The sequence below is a fragment of the Scylla paramamosain genome, chromosome 1 (genome assembly GCF_035594125.1).
Source record: "Scylla paramamosain isolate STU-SP2022 chromosome 1, ASM3559412v1, whole genome shotgun sequence".
NCBI classification, from domain to species: Eukaryota; Metazoa; Arthropoda; class Malacostraca; order Decapoda; family Portunidae; genus Scylla; species Scylla paramamosain.
In genome coordinates, this window is record NC_087151.1 from 27,471,021 (window position 1) to 27,478,520 (window position 7,500).

General features: G+C 37.8%; 1 protein-coding gene across 3 annotated transcripts in view; it reads left to right on the forward strand.

The window, feature by feature from the left end:
- Positions 1-7,500, forward strand: part of LOC135102563 (uncharacterized) — a 94,993-nt gene that overhangs the window by 7,633 nt on the left and 79,860 nt on the right. The window contains exon 2 of one of the 3 annotated variants that reach the window (XM_064007848.1): positions 5,404-5,603. The exons of 1 other annotated variant lie outside the window; for it this stretch is intronic. The gene's annotated coding sequence lies outside the window, so the exon portion shown is untranslated. Of the gene's footprint in view, positions 1-5,403; positions 5,604-7,434 lie in introns of those variants that run through there. One more of the 3 variants, XM_064007856.1, reaches the window with a different exon arrangement.

A 7,500-nucleotide genomic window follows, 5' to 3' on the forward strand; every position in this document is an offset into this window, starting at 1 on the left:
TAGAGAGGTGGCTCACAAAAGGTACTTGAACTTTCCATCACCAGAATCTTATGTGCTTTATATTTCTGCCCGGAACCACGCCAAGTCTGTTCTCCAACTAGCTAAAAAAAATTCCTTCATTAATAGAAAGCGTCAAAATCTTTCAAGATCTAACTCCTCTCGTGACTTCTGGCATCTAGCCAAAAATATCTCCAATAACTTTGCTTCTTCTTCTTTCCCTCCTTTATTTCAACCAGATGGCACCACTGCTATCACATCTATCTCTGAAGCTGAACTCTTCACTCAGACCTTTGCTCTACCCTCTGACTACTTCATGCTACCTATCAAAATTCTTCGCAATGATGTTTTCCATGCCTTCTCTGGCCTAAACCCTCGGAAGGCTTATGGACCTGATGGGGTACCTCCTATTGTTCTCCGAAACTGCGCCTCTGTGCTTTTCAATCACTCATCCCTTTCTCTGGTAAACTCTGGAACTCTCTGCCTGCTTCTGTATTTCCACCTTCCTATGACTTGAATTCCTTCAAAAGGGAGGTTTCACTACACTTATCCTTTAATTTTTGACTACCGCTTTAGAGCCTATTCGGGGACCGGCATCTCACTGGACTTTTTTTTTTTTCTTTATTGGATTTTTGTTGCCCTTGGCCGGTGTCCCTCCTACATAAAAAAAAAAAAACTATGACTCCCGGTGCCACACACACCACCACAATGAACTGTGTGTGTCTATATATATATATATATATATATATATATATATATATATATATATATATATATATATATATATATATATATATATATATATATATATATACACTGTATAATTGCGTGTGTCATGCACCTAAAACCGCCTCTTATAAAACCGAACAGCAACACGTGACCCAGGCAAGCAGCTGCGTATTGTGTCGAGGTGTTCCATGTAGTTTCGTTCAGCAGTGAATACAAAGTGTCCTGGGAGGAAAAGTAATTTATTCTCAGAATTGAAAGATCAAGTCGTTTTAAGTCGGAAATACTCTACAACCATATGATGTTAACGCAACAGCGTAAAAGTTACAATACATTTTAATGTGAACGCGCCTCAGTGTGGAGTGGCTGCATATGGGCCGTACCGCAACGTTCAGCTGGTCGCTCTTGCCATATGGAGTGAATTATGTTTTAGCTATTATATGCTACAATGATGCACTGCGTTCATGAATTCAATTATATCTTTATGAAAACCTTCATGTGTAGTCAAGTAACATCCTCTTGATGCCAACACCCACCATTCCTGCCCTCTCGTCCCCTCTCCCACTCACTAATTCTTAGCGCGTTCATATTAAAATGTTCTGTAACTTCTAGACCTTGGCATTAAAAGCATTTGACCATAGAATATTTCCAACTTAGAATGACTTGATCATTCATATCTGAAAATATGTGACTTTCCTCCCGGGACACCCTGCATGCGTATATAAACACACACACACACACAAGGACAATGTGTGTCAGTAGAGATATTCACATTTTAGTGGATTCATTTTCTCAGTCACGCACCTAAAACCGCCTCTTACAAAACCGAACAGCAACACGTGACCCAGGCAAGCAGCTGCGTGTTGTGTCGAGGTGTTTCATGTAGTTTCGTTCAGCAGTGAATGAGCAGCTTACACCCATGACGTCAAGGCGGCCTCATTCGTCTTCAGCGTAATGACAACCGGCAAAAAATCGTTCAGGAGCATTTAGTAGACTCAAAATCTAAGTTGTAGTTTACATTGTGTCGACATTAAAGTACATGGGATCCATGTTTTAAGAACATAAGAAATAAGGAAAGCTGCAAGAAGCCATCAGGTTTACACGTGACAGTCCCTTTATGAAATATACTTACCTATTTCCACCTATCCTATCATCCCCATCCATAAACCCGTCTAATCTCCTCTTAAAGCTCCCTAATGTCTTAGCACTAACAACATGATTACTGAGGCAGTTCCATTCATCTACCACTCTATTTGAGAATCAATTTCTTCCTATCTCTTTCTTAAGCCTAAATTTTTCAAGCTTGAACTCGATATTTCTTGTTCTGCCCTGGTTGCTGATCCCCTTGTCTTAACCCTTATACCACTTGAAGACTTCTATCTTAACCTACGTCTCTCTAAAGAATGTAAATTTAACAGCTTCAATCTCGCCTCGTAAGGAATACTCTTTTGAAACGCTCTGGGCTCTCTGATGGACGGCTTTTAAAGGTCACAGAGATGATTCATAGGGTCGGTATGAGTTTTTCTCCGTTGTTAGTTTACATTCCTTATTCCGTTGCTAATTGAATTATTAAAATACCCTTGAAAGCCTCTGTTTATTTCATTAGAGTATATCAAAAGCAGTAGCGATAAGAGTGAAGCGTGTGGTCGCCAGTGATATAATATGGACCTGGTCGTCTTGGAACTCACATGCCACTAGATTCTAGACTCACGGGTCAAGACGGTGGGAATGATGATAGAGCATCCACCTTTCCACCTTAATCATTTCATTGCGCAGGTCTCTTCACTCCGTGAAGACGTCGTCGTCGACATCGACGGACCACTAAGCGACAGAGAGAGAGAGAGAGAGAGAGTAGCGTCACCACTTAACGTGATGGAGTGGTTAATAATTGTGATCAGTGACTTGTTATCCTCGTAAATTAAATATTTCACCGTATTTCACCGGTGTTTGTGTTCATTGGCTGGTGTGATCAGGTATTGCGTCCTGAGACATCACAGATCAGCCTCCATGGTCGCATTCCATACCAGCATGTGTCAGAACCGGTCATCTTTGCCTCACTTAATTCAAGAAACCAGAACTTCCATCACAACCATCAAGATGTTCAAATAGTGAACTAAGCATTTGGCTGCCACATCTGACCTTCACTTGACTTATATCCTTGCATGCGTCAAGTCTTATTGTAAACTAATTCATTACAAAAATATGATGACAGTTCAAAAGTAAGGAACGATGAAAAAGTAGCATGACAAACCGCCATCACTTTGCTTAGCCCTTGCATGAATAGTTAATTGAGATGACTCGTCAGTACAATAGGCACACAATGAACGTCTGAAGCGTAAGGCGTGGCGCAAGTACGCTTATAAGTAGAATTATATCAAGTAAAATAGAACCAACAAAAATAAACAAAATACGATGCAACATTCTTATAACTAATCTTTACAAATAATACGTAATTTCTTCTTAGCATAGGTGAAGACAAGCTATTGCTCCTAAACTCTGCTTGCGTGTCGCCCTGCCTGATGCCCCGAGCCTCATCACGCAGCCGCAGCATCAGAGCTAAGGTCAAGTGGCACGCTGACACATGCCGCAGTATTTTATAACCCAGGATTGCGAGGCCTGAAGATAATTCATTCAGCGCAGTTAATTTTCACACTTTATAAAACCATCTATTGAAACCCAGAACACAATAAAAGAGAAATAATCGTAGTGAATGAGCGACTAAGTAAAAAATGATTTTGAACCTCATGATTACGAAAAGTATAATCCTTAACTTGATAAATTCTCAAATAATATCTAGAATTGAATCCAGGTGATGTCACGGTGCTGAAACAGTTAATGAGATACAATATGTCCCCAATTTCACCAGGATTTCACTAGTGATAATTAGCCCACCATGGCGTTTTTGTTTAGCCCGCATGTCTTCTGGTTCATCTCCGCACTCACCAATCCCGTCTGCTTGACTTTTCCTCTCCGCGAGCAGCGAATCATGAGCCAGTCGATGGCGACGACCTTGGCTTCCCTTCTCTGTGTCTTTTATTAATGTCTTTCACATCAATGGATTAGCCTTTGTTCGCGCTGCGTCACTTTCACACTCAGGTCGGTGAACTCCACTCAAACCACCAAGTGTTATTCTCCAGCACTATTAGAAACGTGTTTGATTGAGCATTAATTGTAGCTATAATACCATAAAGAAAGCATTTCCTCCCCGAAACCTAGTTCGTATGTTAGACGTTCGTTCAGTTGTACCACTGTCGGGCATGTGTCGCTGTGTGACTACTAATACGAAGTACTTCAATGTATTTTCGGAAGAAGAAAGAAGGAGGGAGTTTGGCGAGCATGTAGGTGATGATTCCCTACCTCTAACTTTCTCTCGGCGTTCCTTGCCAGTCACTCACACCTGTAAAAAAATAAAATAAAATTAGCACGGTCATAATGAGTTCAAGATTACCAAAACGGTCTCCTTCAGCTCTCCTGGTTCCCTTCGTCAATTCAACACACTCTACTCCTTCATCTTCAACTATTCATTTCACCTGATGCCTTACCTATCCCTGCATTTAATTCCATTCCATTGCTTCTTTCTCACTTTGATCATCGTCAGGGTGTGGCGAGCACAAGGCTGAGGCTGGTCGTCAAGGAGAGAGTGCAAGGGTTGGCAGACACGTTACACAATACAGAGGAGAATTATTATTCTTGATGCGTAACGTTATGAAGAGTTACATATATATATATATATATATATATATATATATATATATATATATATATATATATATATATATATATATATATATATATATATATATATATATATATATATATATATATATATATATATATATATATATATATATATATATATATATATATATATATATATATATATATATATATATATATATATATATATATATATATATATATATATATATATATATATATATATATATATATATATATATATATATATATATATATATATATATATATATATATATATATATATATATATATATATATATATATATATATATATATATATATATATATATATATATATATATATATATATATATATATATATACATATATATATATATATATATATATATATATATATATATATATATATATATATATATATATATATATATATATATATATATACATATATATATAAGCAAATGAAAGAAATGTCAGTCTTATTGTGAAGAATTGTATAAACTTCAGCTATCGTTTGGCAGTCTCAGCTGCTGGAGGGATAATTGTAGCACAGAAAAACTAGCTAATAATAGTACACAATAACAGGGACCCATGGCAGTACTAGTCTTGGTTACTATAAAGCACAGGATGATCACGACAAAACAATCATGTAACATATTCAATGAATTCCATCTTCTAATAGAAATATTCTATTCTTTTTCTTTTTATTTTTTTTGCTTTTATTTTGGTTCGTTTGAAAAAAAAAATGGAATTATTTTACTTTTCTCAAATAATGTTCCTGTGATGATGTAGTTTTAGCTTAAGAAATTATTTGAAACATCATGGAGTGCACGAAAGCTGAACAGTATAGTATTCCATTAAATCTCGAGCAGTTGCCGTTTTCTTACATTCATTTGTAAACACGCGCGCGGAAACTGAGTGGCTCGGTGTTGTCTCTCACTAACTCCACGCCTGTACCAGATGGAACCGCGTCACCTATTTCCGGTGAGGATAGCAGCCAGCCATCACCGCCAGGGACAACCCATGCCGCGGTGGCGGTGGTGTGGTGTGGTCAACATGCCAAGCCACTCACCACCAGAGATAACCCCGCCGAGCACTGCACCATGAACAGCACCTTCACCTTCGCAAGGTCGGAGGCACAACGCATCCCATTCCTGTAGGTAAGTAGGTTTATGCAGTGTTGGATGTCAGGACTCGACCACGACAGGCTGCTGAGATCTACGCAATGCGATGAATGGCTGAAAAGATTCCTGACCAGCATGTTACAGTGATGCATTTTGCGGCTATTTTGGCCAAAATTTCATACTATTTCGTGTGGGGATTTTAACTAGTGGGCGTTCATCGATTTCAAAATTTTTATGTTCATATTTATTCCAGGGAACACACACACACACACACACACACACACACACACACACACACACACACACACACACACACACACACACACACATACATACATACATACATACATACATATATATATATATATATATATATATATATATATATATATATATATATATATATATATATATATATATATATATATATATATATATATATATATATATATATATATATATATATATATATATATATATATATATATATATCCAATCATAAGTGAGTGTCATGTTTTGTGTGAAGTATGGGAAACCATGCACAGCCGGACATTTTCAGCCGTCTTTGCAGAGCGGTCTTCTTGAGGTCAGACTCATTCATTAAATTGTTCCTCTGCAGGAAAATGTTGATTATTAGAAACGCCTAACCCTTATGAAGGACATTATGATAAAAAGAGTAAATAAATATTTAGACTTTCGAGGATAATCTAAATACGTTTTGTGACAAGTGCATTCCCGCACCTGAAGTGATGTCACCAGTGTTCCCGCATTGAGCTTCCTTGCGGGTGACGAAACTCATTGTGGTGCTGCTGTGAGTGCTTGATTTATTTGTACATCTATGTTGGTTATTTACTGATGTATTTATTTGTTTCAATACATAGTGATTCTAGTAACCAAGCGAGGGCGTGAACTGAAAGTCCTGCGTGACAAAGTGTCATCAGGTAACAGCTCTGTTATGCACCAGTACACAGCAATGTAACTTAGATATTATTAATTTGTGAAATTGAAGGGATTTACATAAATTCATGATATAATGACACAATCTTGTAATTATTATTGTATGTTATTTTATTATTATTATTATTATTATTATTATTATTATTATTATTATTATTATTATTATTATCATCATCAGCATCATCATCATCATCATCATCACTTTAACAGGCTTTCTACTCTTGGTTACAAGAAAAAAGTAACTGTAAGAAAATGGCTACATCATCCTCTTTCAACCGGCCACCTGTTAGATTTTGTGCTTCGTTAAAGATCTAGGAAAATATTGTGCATCTGGCCACGGAATTTATTTATTTACTTATTTATTTTAAAGTCCATACATTTATATGAGCACTATATAACATGCCCACGTGAACGCCCTTCATTGCGTGTATCAGTAGCGCCGGACGTGTCTAGGGCTGCCTGCATCACCGCCATATAAGAGGCGCGCCATAACACGTCAAGGAGAGGGTGGAGCAGGAACTGTTCCGCATTTGTTAGTGCTGCTGCTGCTGCTGCTGCTGCTGATGTTGCTGCTGCTCCAGTCACATAATTCCTCTTGCTCATAAAACATGACCTTAAACCAACAGTATCGACTAATTTATATCTTTGCTGATTTTCATATCATATTCAAATCATAAACTACGCGTAAACACAGCCTGCACTATACCTATGTCATGTACAGCAATAAGATGCATAAGGCAAGTGTAGCAGCAGCAAACTTATGCCCCCGCGAAAGGACGACTTGAGACAGAGGGCACAGCATAGTATCTTTTCCCATCAACAGATGGCGGGAGTAAGAGCGGCGGGAAAGGAGCATCGTCTGTTTGTTTCCTTAGGCGCACACACCGAGCCCGCATCTCCTGTATTCCAGCGCTGCTCAGTTGTTCTCGGGCGAAGGTGGAGAGAGTACGTCGAGGCGGAGGGTCTGTGGTGCGTG